This window comes from Elephantulus edwardii, unplaced genomic scaffold (assembly GCF_000299155.1).
Source record: "Elephantulus edwardii isolate Elephantulus edwardi_28Jun2011 unplaced genomic scaffold, EleEdw1.0 scaffold00369, whole genome shotgun sequence".
In the NCBI taxonomy this organism is placed as follows: Eukaryota; Metazoa; Chordata; class Mammalia; order Macroscelidea; family Macroscelididae; genus Elephantulus; species Elephantulus edwardii.
Genome location: NW_006400119.1, coordinates 10,388 through 26,275, shown reverse-complemented (window position 1 = coordinate 26,275; position 15,888 = coordinate 10,388). Strand labels below are relative to the sequence as shown.

The 15,888-nt window shown below is 38.8% G+C and overlaps 1 pseudogene; it reads right to left on the bottom strand.

The window, feature by feature from the left end:
* Window positions 1–14,778: 14,778 nt before the first annotated feature.
* On the bottom strand, window positions 14,779–15,524 carry LOC102855487 (annotated as a pseudogene).
* Between the last annotated feature and the right edge of the window lie 364 nt (window positions 15,525–15,888).

Here is a 15,888-nt window from a genome sequence, read left to right as displayed (position 1 = left end):
TTGCTGAAGACAGGATGCAAACCTCTACATAACAAACCCTTCAGTGACTCCAAATTACCCATCTCAATGTCTAAGTGGTTAATTTTTAAAGAGCACAGATCCCATTGTGCTAAGCAAAACAGAAATAAATAATGTATATCTATGTGTTACTCATGCTTATGTCCCCAGCTGTATCGTGTGGGTGAGAGATTTAATCAATCCCAGTTTGAGCTCAGAGGCCAATCCCGTGATGCACTGTTATTACTTTTGATACAAGTGTATTTCATTTACTATGTAATTCCTTTTCATGCTCAGACTCAGGGGAGAAAGTTCCAAAGGCATCAGTCTGGATTTCCTGGCATTTGTTTACTTGCATATTCCCTTGGTACATTTCTGATGCACACTCCAATGTATGAATCACCTTTCTTTAGTGGCAGGCATTTTAAATTAAGCATGATTTTTACGTGATATTTGTACAGATGGTTCACAATTATTGAATTCTTGAGTATATTATGACAGTCATGGCACATCTATTTGGCTATTTTGAGGGAAGAATAGCATACCTCTTAAATTAATTGTAATTTTTCATTGGGGTAGAAGAGTTTGTCACGAAAACAGTAACTAAACTTGAATTTCAATTCTGTTCAAGAAGGTTCTTTAGAGGTAGTTTTTAAAGCATCATGATATTCAGAATTTTTACTTTTATATCCTTTGCCTCAGACCTGACCACAAGGCCAGGTGGGAACATGTAAACAAAATGAATCTTTGAGGCTCTAAAGACCCACCACCCTTAACTCACCTAAGGGCATGTCTCCAGCTTCCTCAACTGATGAGGTTTGATTCACTGTTGATCAGTATCTTCAATATCACCAACAGCTGTGAGACCAACATAAGAGAGAGTTAACTAGACTGCAGAGAGACTGTGGCAAGGCATTGCAGAGAGAGCCAGGTGGAGCCAGGGTTAGAGGTTCCTACACTGGAGGTATCTTGTTGTTGACTGAGAAGCTGTTTAAAATAGTTGAGGAACTGTCTTTTGAGTTAATTAAAAATTGGACTTTCAACCTGGGGGAGGGCTTGTAAAACAATGAAAGAATCTTTTCTTTTACTTTTCTATAATTTTTGACTCATGTACTTATAACTTGTTAGTTAAATTTGTGTCTTCTAGGTTGCAACACCCCCATGATACATCTTCAAGGATATGAACATGTATGGCTAAGCACAATCAATAAGAGTGCATCTAAATTCCAAAATCAATCTCCATAATAGTCTATGTGTTTCCTACTGCCAAAGGGGCCCTTTAGAGTAGTGAGAGAAGATCTTCACCCTGAAACCCACAGCATCCCTTTTCAGCAGGAAGTAGCTAAGAGAATATGCCATCCCCTTTTCCTTATGAATCAGGGTGAAGTCTCTCTCAGGGAGGAGTGATAGGGAATGGCAAAGGACACACCGACAAAGGAGATTAATCAGAACTGACTTTGACAAGCACTGTGGCAATTGGACAATTAAAACAAACATTCGGATGGCGGGGGAAGAAGAACAAACTGGGGAGGAGGGTAGAGAGAATGGTGCAGCAATGAAGGAATGAAAACCCAAAATCCCTGTAAATGTTCATTAAAACTAATAAAATTTAATAACAATTAAAAAAAATTGGACTTTCAATGGGTGATATCCTTATCTTAACTTTACTTCAACCTGTTTCCCTAATAAACTCCAAACTGTGAGTAAAAAAATATTCTGTAAAGTCTGTGTGATAATTTGCAATGAATATTGGACCCAGTAATCAGTAGAAGCAGGTGCAGTAGAGGGCCATGTCTGACTTCATATGGATGGATCACTTTTATACTGTAGGTATCGTTGATGGGGACAACTCCACTTTGTGGATTTAGTAGAGGTCAGACTCCACTATCCCCAGGCTGCCTTTGTTCCTTTTACAAATATGTTTTATGAAGACTGAGAGATGCTGTTTATTAAAATACCTGACTAAAAACATTGCTGTCATGTTAGAAGCAACATATAACTAAGCCTCTATCAAGTTTCTAAGGCTGTCATCTTATGGGAGATTCTCTCTCTCTCTCTCTCTCTCTCTCTCACACACACACACACACACACACACACACAGAGTCACTAATGAATTTGAGCCACCTGAAAGGCCTCAATCTTTAGATTAACAGCATAACTCCCTACAGCCACCACCACCAGAGCTCCCTCTTCAAAGGCCTGTTGATCATAAAGGGAGTTCTAGTGGCCTAGTGGGTAAGGAGTTGTGCTGCCAACCCAAAGGTAAGCAATTTCAATCCACTACTCCACAGGAGAGAGATGGGCAGTCTCCTCCTGTATTATTTATAGTCTCTGATAAATCACTGTGGAATAAGCTATGAATCAGTTCTGACCTAATGGCAATGATAGTGTGTGAGAGGGAATAAAATGCAGGTATATTTTCCAAATTAAATTGCTTAGGCTTTTGGTCATGGAATCAAAGTGAATCATTTTTCCTTTCACACTCACATTTAGTCTATCAAAAAAATTTATAATATCTGAATATTTGAAATTATCCTTGAGTGGTCAGATTTTATGTATGTACATTGTTAAGGGATGGGTACTTTTGAGTGTCAGAGAAGATGAATAGATCTTTGGCACCTAACTTTAGCTTTTGTGGCAGAGGATACATTTGTTAATGTGAATATGCTTCTAATAATAAGAGTGGGCAAAACTGTGGTCTTGTGGTCAATAAAATACCTCCTCCTGAAGACAATTGAGCTTCAAATATATTTAGCCCTCTGGGTGGGACATAAAACCAGGTCTATTGGATGAGACTATTAGACAAGCTTAGTCCTGTTTTAGGAGAAGACAAGTTGTCAAACAGATAGTAAATCTAAAGCAATAACATAAATTTATGTTTATTTTTAAGTTTTCAATTCATCTGCACAGTAAGGTTTTATTCTTAAGAGACAAAAACCACATTTCATAAGTGAATCAACCCATAGAACAGCTCTGTGAGACAGGTTATGTTGACAGAAGATGGTTTGAGGAAGGTGGTGTGGCAGAGAATGTGTCTCTCTGCATTTGGAATTTAGTGTGTGTTAATTTTGGAGAGAAATTATTTATGTTACCACTGGAAATGTTTGACTTCTAAAAAGCCTTGCTGTGAAAGAGGAAAAGGCTGATAGCTAAGACTCATCCAGCAAAAATACTTACTTCTAATGTTTATAACAAGCATTTGTTTAGATAGAAGAAGAATTAAAAAAATATACATATCCAGGTTGTTTTCTTTCTGAATATCAGTGGAGTTAATTAAATTCATATTTAAGTTGAAAGTTAGGAAGAAAGAATCCACTTTGGAAATGAATTTTTATTCTTTCTTTCCTAAAGAGTAATTAGAGCCAATACTTTCTCTGTCCAACTATTGGGATTTAAATGACTTAAAATTTAAATTACTTAAAATTAACCAAAATTAAAACTTCCATTCCTCCTTTGCACCCACCACAGTTAAAGTGCTCAGTGGGTTCATGTGGGTAGTGGCTACAATAATGAACAGTAGCCACATTGAACATTTTCATCATCATAGAGTTATACTACCCAGCACTGTTGTATGTCATACTTAGAGAGTGGATAGGTCCATCTAAAACTGTTACTTCAATTCATTATCCAAGAGGAGATAAAGTTCAATACAAACTTTATATTTCAGTGCTGTTGTTGTTAAGTGCCATCGAGTCGTAGGTGACTCATAGCGACCCTATGAATGAGAGACCTGAACATTTGTATAACTTTCATCATTTCTCCAAGTTCATAGGGTTTCTGGAGGCACGCTATTTCGGAAGTGGATGCCATTCCTGCTTCCAAGCTTGTTATAATCATGAGCTCCACTAAGCACTGTCTACCATGGGTAATATCTGAGACGAGTTTACCCCATCCAGAGACCATTAAATAAACATAACTTATATTGGCTTTGTGTTAAGAAGTTGTGCTGAAATTCTAAAGGCACATGGTTCAAATCTACCAGCTCCTCCATGGAAGAAGGATGAGCAGTCTCCTTTCATGTGATTTATTGCCTCTGAAATCTCGCTGGAGGGTCAACCATGAGTTGGTTCCAATTTGAAGGTAAGCAACAACAACAATAACGTATTTCATGTACTATATGTGACTATATTGAAGAACATAGATAATACCATATTGATTTGGAATATGTCACAAATATTCCAGCTCTCTTTCTGGGTACATTGTAGGATTGTATTTTCCCACAGATTTTTAAATTTACCCAAAGGCCATGGGAAGACTAGCTCTGGCTAGTGAACGTTACACATATCACTTTTAGTCTGAAGTTGTGAGTGGTAATGGAAACTTTTTTTTTTTAAATAGAGAGGTACCTGAAGATTCTTATACACTGTAATGATATGAAAGTGGCAGATGACACCCTTAAGATATAACTTCTCTTTTGAATTGTATGGTAGAGTTGGTGCTCATTTGTTGCTTTAGTGAGATATGCTAGAGATAATAACAGCTTATCTTGGGGAGGATGCCTGATCAAGAAATGAAGAAAGTATTTTCCATCAAAAATGTCCTGGACCCTGGATCACAAAGGCAAATCATACCCTATTTCCAGGTGGAGGCTGTGGAATGAACACTCTGAGCTTTGAAGCTGGGAAAGAAAGAAAGCTGGCCTACCCTTCCACACTTACTGAATTTGTAAGGCTGAAAGATGAACAGCCTGGAGATGGCTGAGTCTGACCTCTACTAACTCCACAAAAGGGGAACTGTCCCCATCAACAACATTCATAGTGAAAAATTGATCCCTGCAAGGTCAGGCATCCCTGTGAGACCCCCACACTCTGCTTATTTCTACTATTTGCTGGGTCTGAAATTTGTTGCAAGTAACCACTCAGACTCTACTGAACCTCATTTTACTCACAGTGGTGGAGTTTATTAGGGAAACAGATTTTAGTAGAGGAAAGGAAATATATATCACACAGTCAAAAGTCGAGGTTCAGTAAATAACACTCCCAAGCAACACATTATCCTTCAATTAGTCCAGACAGCTCCTCAGTCAACAGCAAGATATCTCTGGCACAGGAACCTCTAGCCTTGTAGGACTCACATTGCTTTCTCTACTTCTTTCCTAGTGTTGAGGCTCCCATCTCAAGATCCCTAGCCTTCGCTCTGCCTGGCTACCTTAGTCTATGTCCTGCCAGTCTTGGGGCAGTCTGGTTGGCTCTCTGTCCTATGTTGGCCTTGCTGCTGTTGAGAGTGTTGAAGACACTAATCAAGAGTGAACCATGTGTCCACAACTTAGGCAGCTGGTGACTATGCCTCCAGGGGGGTGGGCTAAGGCAATGGATAGAAAAGTCATTTCCAAAAGACTTAACACTACAGGCCATGATTGAATATTCTGTGGTGGGCCTGTCCACAAATGGATTCAAGTACTGTGGCTCTGGAAGCAAAATTAATTTGCCTGGGTACTTAAGTGATATCTAGAGAACCCAGAGAAGACAGTGTGGGTCAAGTTTAAACTGACCTGTGGCAAAACTTGCTTGAGGGTGACTTTTCTGAAGGTCTGGACAATCAAGTGAACAATTTGCTCAGCATCAAAGAATAATGACTACAGAGGAAATGGCAGAAATGTTTTCTATGTAACAGCGAAGGTGTATAGACTTCTTTGTTGAGATGGAAAATCACCAGAATTCATGAATTAGCCAAGGGAGTGAGTGAGGGATGAGCCCCAACAGAGTGGGGCAGAGTTCTTTCCAACCTAGCAGGTGAGAGTTTAAACTTATTTAACTTTATTTGATAAATAGAAAATAGATTGATCGTACTTGCACTCTGAATGTGGTGGAACAGTTAGTATTTATTTCATGAAACACAGTGAGCTGTAACCTAAAAGTTCACCCCTGAGTTGTTTGTATAAATAGCCCATTTTAGAACCACTCCAATTTGCAAGAGACCCAAATAAAGGGGAAATTAGCATATGAGACCTCCCTACCAGCCAAGAAAACACAGGGACTAAACCAGTAAGGTTAATTTTAGAATGTTTTAATTTAAAAAACAAAACCAACCACAAACCTAGTTTTTAACTAAGCAGTAACATGTTTTAAATGCATTTGTGTTCCAGTAACCCACTGCTGTCTACTTGATTTGGATTCATTGTGACCTTTCATTGGATTTCCAATGCTGTAAACCTTCCTTTGAGGAGACAACCCAGTTGTGAGAAGGGCAGCTGGTGAATCTAACTGCAAACCTTTCAATTAGCAGACCAATACTAAGAGGAACTCACTTTATATTCAAATAAGCTATCACTTTATTCATAATTTTAGCTCATAATATGTCAACATGAGGAACATAATTGCAAACATTATGTTCTTGATTACTAAGCCCTAAGTTTTTCAATTTATTTAGCAAGATTTGATTTGCAAGTTTAAACTAATTGATTTTTATACATCATCCTATATCTAGCAGACTGTGGTTGTACATGAAAATTTGTGGCAATTAAATATTTTTAAATTAATTTACATATTCATTTGGGGATTGTTTTTCTTAGATTTTGAAAAATCTTTTGTTAATTTAAAATAATTCCAGTAAAAAGTTATTTTTAATGTAAAATTATCTGAAATGTTTGACTCATTTCATTTCAGATACCTTTTAAAAATAAATGTTATTCCTTTATTTTGTAGCCATAAAATTAGGTTCATTTCTGTAAGTTAACAGTGTCATAAATTTGTAAATTCATCCATTTTGACATTAGTGATAAGATACTTTCTCACTTTTACACAGTAATGTTTTCAATTCTCTACAACCTATTACTGGTAGCTATTAGATGATTCTTTACCATCCTACTATCATATTAAAGTTTTAATAATTCAGGTCCTTTGTTTCCTCAAAGAAAGATAGACTGATCAAGCACTGTGTGGTAGGCATCTCCCAGGACAAGTGACACACGTGACGCAAGGCCATGGACAAGAGAAAGCCCTGCCACAAGAAGCGGAAGGATGAGCTGGGACCCCCTGCTGCAAACACTGATTGGCTCAGCTGCATACACACAGTTCATGTGAGAGAAGCAAGACGTAGTGGGCCCTAAGGCAGGTTGGAGGGAACTTGTGGGGCTTTGAGTACTGTACTCACAAAACGAGGATTATTGATGTTGTCTTTAATGTCTCCAATAATGATCTGAACCAAGACTCTAGTGAAGAACTTCAACATGCTGATTGACAGCACATCGTACCACCTCTGGTAGAGTCCCACTAAGCACTGCCCTTGGGTGGCAAGAAGAAGGCCAAGTTGAGTCCTGAGGAGGAAGAGTGTAAACAAAAAGGAATCAAAGAAAATTCAGGGAGAAAAATCGATATAAGGAAGAAGAATACAAAATTCAGCAGTCTTCTAGAGGAGCAGTTTCAGCAGGGCACATGCTTCTTGCGTGTGTTGTTTCCAGGTCAGCCCAGTGTGGCCACACGGAGGACTGGCTATGTGCTAGAAGGCAAGGAGCTAGACTTCTAACTTAGGAAAAGCAAGGTCTGGAAAGGCAAATAAATCTACTCCGTCCCATCCTAGCACACATATTGACAGTTTTTGCTCTATTTTTCATGTTGGTGTTGCCTGAAAAAAAAATATTTATCAAACACTGCTTATAGGTCAGATTAGCTAAATACCACTCAATCTCACCTGTACCCACAGTCTATTGCTCTGACCTATAATAAGAAAGAGATTTAAAATGCTTGCTTCAAAATATCAAAGATGATAAATATGGATTATATCTAAACATCAAGAAAATAAAAATCCTTACCACAGGGCCAATAAGCAACATCATAATAGACGGAGAAAGAATTGAGGTTGTCAATAATTTCCTCTTGGTTGGAGCCACAATCAACACCCTTGGTACCACCAACAAGAAACCGAAAGATGTGTTGCACTGGGAAAATCTGCTGTCAGAGATGTCGCCAAAGTGTTAAAAAGTAAGGGCTTTAAGTTTAGTCTTTAGACTAAGGTGCATCTTATCCAAGTCATAATCTTTTCACTTCCTATACATATGAATCCACATTCTTAGTACCCCAGTCAGGAAATCAAAAGACAAATTGCATTAGGTTAATCTTCTGGCAGGGACTTTTCCAGAGCACCGAGAAGAAACAATGTCAGTCTGGAGATTAAGGTGTGCCTGATCTAGTTGATCTAGTCCTTGGTCTTCACAATTACTTTCTATGCATCAGAGAGCTTGACAATGACTAAGGTTGACAGAAGAGGAATTGATGCCTTTGAGTTGTGCTGTTAGAGTTCTTAATATCCCCTAGACTTTCAAAAGAATAAACAAATATATTTTGGGGGAAATATGACAGGATGTTACTTGGAGGCAGGAATGATTAAACGTTACCTCACATACAAGCTGTTAGGAGGAGCTCATCCTTAGAGAAGGAAATCATACTTAGAAAGGTGAAGGATCAATGTAAAAGAGGAAGACCCTAAGCAAGATGTATTGACACAGTGATTGTAACAGTGGATTTAAGTATATCAGAGATGATGATGCAATATAGCGCAGGGTTCAGACCTGTTGTTCACAGGGTTGCTGTGAATCACAGTCAACACATAACAACTACAATAAGAAGAAATGATAAAAGAGCTAAAGAAAGTCTCTAGGCTTCATTCTAAAAATCTACCAAAGTAAGTACTGTTCTTGGCTGTATCTATATAGACGAGCAATTTAATTTTGTACATTCTTAAAAATGACTGCATTAGTAATCAGCTACTAACAACTTACAGGTAAATTTTGAAGTGAATTAAAAATGAAAATTAAAGAAAATGAAAATAAAGATTAGATTTGAAAGGTATTCCATTTTTGGGTAGCCCTATGGGCTATGTTGCATTATTATATGGGCAGACCAAACACATGCTTTGTTGTTGTGTACCACAGAGTTGGAACTGACCCGTAGCTGACCACCTTGCAGGTTACTAGAGGCAGTAAACTGTAGAGGAGGAGATTGCCCATTCTTCTTCTGTGGAACAGCTGGTGGATTCAAACCACTTGCTTTTGGTATTGCAGTATAATTGTTTTTCTTTGTTGTTTTTTGTTTCACCACTAGGCAACCAGAGCTCGCAAGCACATGCTTCTTTTTGTTGTTGTTGTTAGGTGCCACTGAGTCAAGTATGACATATAGAAAAGACATGAACAGCCATGCTGAAACTTGCCTTATCCAGAGCCATCCTAATCATCTCTGAGACTAGAGCCCATTGCTGAAGTCACAGTGTCAATCCATCTCATTGGATTCCTCTCCTTTCCAAGTAATAGCCTCTAAGCACATGCTTAGAGTATTTAAAAAGGGTGAAAAAAAGAAAAATCCTAAAACAGAGAAAAATAAGTATTATTTCCATTAATCTATCTGAAATACTAAAATCCAAAAAGAAAATTTATCTTCAGTGTAACTCTTATATGATCTGGCTTAATGTTATCTTTGTTATTGGCCATATGTAATGGAAAAGAAATACTAAAAAATGTTTTCTGAATGCTTTAGGACTTTAAAGGGGTCAACTTCAGAAGATGCCATTTTTGCTAAAGGAAGTATGTCTGCACCATGGTCCTTGTCAATCAGGCAGTAAGAGTACTCCCCTTCAGTTAAAAACGAACCAATGTGTGTTCTCATCCATGAGACCCTTATGGGAGGGGAAGAAGTACTTACTGTAATTTATCACACACGTGTCACTGGGTTTCAGTCCTTAACAGAGTTGTCTTAAATAATCCTAAAAATCGCTGTCTACAGTATTTCCACTTTTACTGGAAGATCTTTCTCATCTACAATACTTTGCCTTTGGGGATATTTAACCCATTAAAATGAAACATATCTTTCTTTTTTTTGTTTGGGTGCAAACCAAGCCTATTTTATTGTAGGTGGGCCCCAGGAAACCTTTCATTATTCCCCCCCGAGACAAAACCTTTGTTAATCTCACTGGTCACTCTTCTCTAACCTGCATTCATCCCTTCTTCAGAGCACTTTCTTTTTCCCTTCTCTAAACCCAGAGATTCAAAGAATCACCAAATCCTGCTGCCACCAGTGGATGCTCTACCAAATAAAACCAGCACTTCTCTGTAGGTTTTCAACACACATATTAAAAAAAAAATCACCTCTCCAGCTTTCAAGTGGTAAAAGGAAGATTTCCTGCCAAGAATTTTAAAAGTACGAGTCTTTCCGGGTTCTATCTCAACCTCCAATCCTGTAAGAAATATAAAACTTCCTTTAATGGATTTTAGTATGTTGGTTCAATTTAAATAGAAAAATGTCTTAAATAAAACTTAAATGTTGGGAAAAAAATTTTTTTTCAACGCAAGTAGTTCTGTTCCTGTAAATGAATGACCATTTTTTTCTTAGACTCTGATCTCAGTTACAGAATATTTATGATGATACAAGTCTTATACAATAAATGCAGGCATCACTCCAATTAACATAAACTTGTAAGATTTTTCTTAGGTCTGAGTATGAAGTTGGGCCTTATGCCAATAATCGCAAGAGATTGTAAATTTAAATGATTACATCATCTAATGAAGTTTTCTTTTTGGCTAGGATAATGGCACCTTCTCCAAAAATTATTCAGAATATATTTGAATCATACTAGCTGTGTAACCTTGAGAAAGTTGTTCAGTCTCCCTGTAGCTGTTTCTTCTGTAAAGTAAGTAAATTATAACATCTACTTAACGGCCTTACTAAACAAATTAATATATGGAAAACATTTAAATAACCTAGAACATAGTAGTTGTTGTTGTTATGTGCCGTCGAGTCGCTTGCGACTCATAGCGACCCTATGCAGAACAGCCCTAAACCCTGTCTATCCTGCACCAACCGCACCGCCTCTGACACACCCATCCCGATTACCCCAGTCACCGAATCAATCTATCTCATACAGGGTCTTCCCTCCTGCACCGTCCCTCCACCCTCCCAACCATGATGTCCCTCTCCAAGGACCCGTCCCTCCTGGCAACATGTCCAAAGTATGTCAGACGAAGCCCCAGAATCCTTGCCTCCAAGGAGTTGCTTGGTTTAGTCCTCTCCAAGATGAATCTGTTTGTTTTCCTGGCAGTCCATGGTACATTCAATACTCTTCTCCAGCACCACAGCTCAAAGGCATCAACTCTCCTTCTGTCCTCCCTAGTCATTGTCCATCTCTCTGATGCATAACAAGCGATTGCAAAGACCATGGCCTGTATCAGGTGCACCTTAGTCTCCAAAGAGACACCGTTGCTCTTGAGTACTTTAGAGAGGTCCCTAACAGCAGACTTTCCCATCGCGATACACTTTTTGATTTCCTGACTGCCTGTGCCAAGAGTGTTGACCATGGAGCCGAGCAAACTGAAGCTATGAACACTCTCAATCTCTTCGCCATCCATCCTGACGCTGCCAATTGGTCCAGTGGTGAGAATCTTTGTCTTCTTGACATTGAGCTTCAGTCTATACTGAAGGCTGCAGTCCTTGACCCTCCACAACAAACGCATGAGGTCCTCCTCAGTTTCAGCAAGCAGGGTTGTGTCATCTGCATAACGCAGACTGTTAATAGATTTTGCACCAATCCTGATGCCACAATTCTCCTCATAGAGCCCAGCCTCCTGGACAATCTGCTCTGCATACATGTTGAAAAGGTATGGAGACAGGATGCATCCCTGGCGTACACCCTTCCCAATTTTGAACCATGCAGTGTTACCCTGCTCTGTTCTGACTGCTGCCTCTTGGTCCCAATATAGGTTTCACATTAGCACAATTAAATGTTCTGGGATTCCCATTTTTCTCAGAGTCAGCCACCGTTTGTTATGATCCACACAGTCAAATGCCTTTGCATAATCAATGAAACACAGATAGACATTCTTCTGGTATTCCTTGCTTTCAGCTAAGATCCATCTAACATCAGCAACAATATCCCTATTACCACACGACCCCTTCTAAACCCAGCCTGGACTTCCGGCAATTCTCTGCTGATGTGCTGTTCTAGTCGTTTTGGGATAATCTTCAGTAGAATCTTGCTTGCATGTGAAATCAATGACACTGTTCTGCAGTTTCCACACTCAGTTGGGTCACCCTTCTTTGGAATGGGAACAAATATAGATCTCTTCCAGTCAGTTGGCCAAGTGGTTGTTCTCCAGATTTCTTGGCACAACTTGGTGAACACATCCAGGGCAACATCTGTTAGCTGAAATAAGTCAATCGGTATACCATCTATTCCTGGGGCCTTATTTTTTGCTATTTCCTTCAAAGCAGCTTGAACTATATTAGCTATGATTATCATCATTCTTGTTTATTACATTTATCTAGGAGAGATTGAATTTTTTTGTATTTATTCTAAATTTACATCATTACCCTGCTGTAAAAATGTTTACTTGGATAATTTTTAACATATGTATTAAAGCACTTTCCAAATAATTACCTGGTTGTTGATAAGTTCCATCAAGTCATAGAAGACTCATATCGACCCTATAAATGAAAGACCTGAACACTTTTATAACTTTCACCATTTCTCCAAGTTCATAGAGTTTCTGGAGGCAGAGTATTTCAAAAGTGGATGCCACTCCTGTTTCCAATTACCTTAAATATCTTAAAAAAATCTTTTGAGGGAAATAATTTTGAAAATAAATGACTTCTCTTTAATGGAAGACAATAGAAATAGAAAAGAGAGAGAAATATACAGAAAAGAACTTGACATAAATACTAGGTTAAACAGGTGTGGAAACAAAAGTAAGCAAAGCAGCTTTTATTGTGGCTCTCAGGCTCTTGGGCATTGTTCTCTGGCCCAGGCTGAAGAGAGAGGGAGAGATAGAGAGACAGGCTGGCAGGATGGGTCAGAGAAGTTTGCACATGGGGTGAAGAAGAAGTGGCCTTTTAAAAGACTCAGGGAGGAAGGGGCTGTCTTCTGGCAGAGGAAGTAGTTGTATAGCTCATTGGTTGGCTGTAGTTGTTGCCACTCTTGGTAACAAATGGTGATGCCATTAGGCAAGCAGTCTCTTGGCAAAGGAAGTAGTCATGGAGCAGACTCATTGGCTGTGGCTACTGGCGCTAGCTGCTGATGTGGTCAAGTGGACCGTCTCTTGGCAAAGGAAGTAGTCGTGTCAGTGAGTCAGTCCCTCAGGCCTATCAATACATGCATGATTTCAGTTGTTGTTGTTAGGTGCCTCATAGCCACTCTATACAACAGATCTAAACCTAGTCCTAACCTGTGTCATCCTCACGAACTCTGTCATACTCCCACAGTTATAGTCACTGTGTCAGTCTATCTTTTTTGATGATCTCCTTTGCTGACCCTCTACCTTTTCCAATAATAAAATAGAAAGGGAGTGGTGTCAGCTAATAAAAATGGATTTGAAAAAAATAAGGGCTAAAATTTCTTAGATTTACTTAAAAATATTAACCCTGAGCTCCAAAGATCTCAGAATACTATAAGCATTAAGGCCCATCAAATTATATAAAAGGAGTTATTGTTGGGGGGGTAACCCCAAAACCAACAACCTAACCACAATTCCAAAAGTAGCCAAAGAGAAAAGATGTTAGGATACATTCAATGCCAGTAATCTTTGAGTTGATTCGGATTCATGGAGACACCCTTTTGTACTACTGATTCCTAGGGTTTTCAATGACTAACTCTAATCATTGGACCTTTCTTTCAAGATATCTCTCAGTAGCTTCCGTTCTTCAACCTTTTGGTTACAAGCCAAGCACATTAACCATCTGCACCACCTAGCCTCTCCAGGATATTAGATACAAGGGTACAAAATTTAAAACTTGAGTCAGAAACTTGGCTCAATGATAACTAGATTTTTAAAATTTTATTATTTTTGCTTGCGTGTACCGTCAAATCACATCTGACTGGTACAGGAGGAGATTGTCCCTCCTTCCCCAGCAGAGCATCTGGTGGATTTGAACCATTCGCCTCTGGGATTGTAGTTGCGGCTCCTTGCCACTAGGCCACCAGAGCTCCCCTGATAACTAGATTTTACAAACTATGAATGATCCAGAGTATGATGGGATGCCATTTTAAAAATCACACACATTTTCACAATCTGTCAAATTAGAAATCCATATCTAGCAAAATTATTATTCAAAAGAAATGCAAAATATAAATGCTTTCAGATGAAATAATTTCTTGCCAGGAATCTTGTATTATCAAATGTGTGTATGGTATGGTAAGTCTATGGTAAAAATTTTACTTCCCTAGACCATTGTCTTTAGTTTGATTCCGTCATCGCAACTCTATCCGCCCTGCAAACATGTGGCCTGTTTACATCATCAACAGTTGCTTAAGTAATTTCTTTATCGTGCAAATAAAGAGTATTCCTTGGAGGAAAGTATGTCAAAACTCCATCTCATATATTTTAGGCATTTTGCTAGGAGAGGTTATTCCTTGAAAAGGGATATTGCATTTAGAAAGGTGGAGGGTCAGCAAAAGAAAGGAGGACCTGCAACAAAATGGATTGACACAGTGACCGCAGCAATGGGCATAAGTATGTCAGAGGTGATGAAGATGGCACAGGATAGGACAGTAGGGTCACTATGAGTCATACTTGATAGTACATAACAACAACAGTCTATCCACAAGGGGGTTAGCTAGTCTTTGCATTAAATTGAGCAGATTCAGGGGCAGAAGAGGAGATCTGACCACTAGAAGAAGAAAAGGAAACAGAATTAACAAGCACCTCCTTCAGGGTCAACCTTGCTGTTGACTGAGAATCTATCTGGCTTCAGGGATTGTATATTGTTAAATGAGAAGTTGTTTGAACTGAGGGATTGTATTTTATTTTTCATGCTGCGTTATCTTTAACGTTGTCCTCTTCATTCACATCACCTACAGATCGTTTCAGCCATTGCTTTGTTTTGCAGTCAGTTGTCTCTTGTCTCTTTCTTCAGCAATTGTATACACCCTTTCCTTGAAGAAGAAAAATGCATAGTTTGTTGTCTTTATCAATAATAAAAATGTTAGAAAGCCAGGTGGCAAAGCTGTTACCACTGACATCTTTCACATGAACCATATCAAAAGAACCATATCAATTCTTTGCAGGTTATCACCTCCAGGTTGTCACCATGCACAGGTTATCAGTCAAATTTGGTGAAATCAGTAATCTTTCCAGTCTTCAATCTGAATGCTGTCATTTATTCTGGTGAGAGGATCAGGGTAGAAGATGGCTCGAGCATCATGGGTCACCAGATGAGGGATTCCTTTTGTGCCCACAAAGATCTTTCTTACTTTGCACAACTTTGTACATTGCCATCTCAGGTGTAACATGGTGAACAGCAAATTGACCCTTGGTGTCATAGATCAGATGGAAATTCTCTCCGGTCTGGTCAATGCTGATTACACCCATAAAACCAGCAGGGTAGATTATATCAGGTCGAACTTTGCCATTAATCTTAATGACCCACTGCATGCAGAATTTTTTTAACCCCATGTTCTACTAGGACATATTTAAGTCTGTTTCTTGAGGAAATGATCAGTGATAGATATTCTTTCAGTTTGTGGGGACAAGTAGATGGACGAGGAGTAAACTCACCAGTCAGTTTTTCCAGCATCCAATGCTCTGGAGCTGCTACACGCTTCAGATGCTTCTTGGGATCACTATTCGTGGCTTTGCTGGGCATGGATAAAAAGATCAATTTCTTTAGATCTATTTTGCTGTCAACGGAGAGGCTCTTTGGAATGAGGAATTTTCTCTTACTGTTATCCTGAATTATAGCCTGTTAGGGATTGTATTTAAGAAGCTATCTGAAATGACACATTTGACATTCAAATTAGATTTAGAAGAGGCTATGTCACCAAGGATATCATTGCTGATATCAGATGGATCCTGGTGGAAAGGAAAGAACACCAGAAGAATGTCTATCTGCATTGGCAATTGACTATGCAAATGCGTCTGACTGTGTGGATCATAGCAAATTATGGTTAACATTGAGAAGAATGGGAATTCCATAA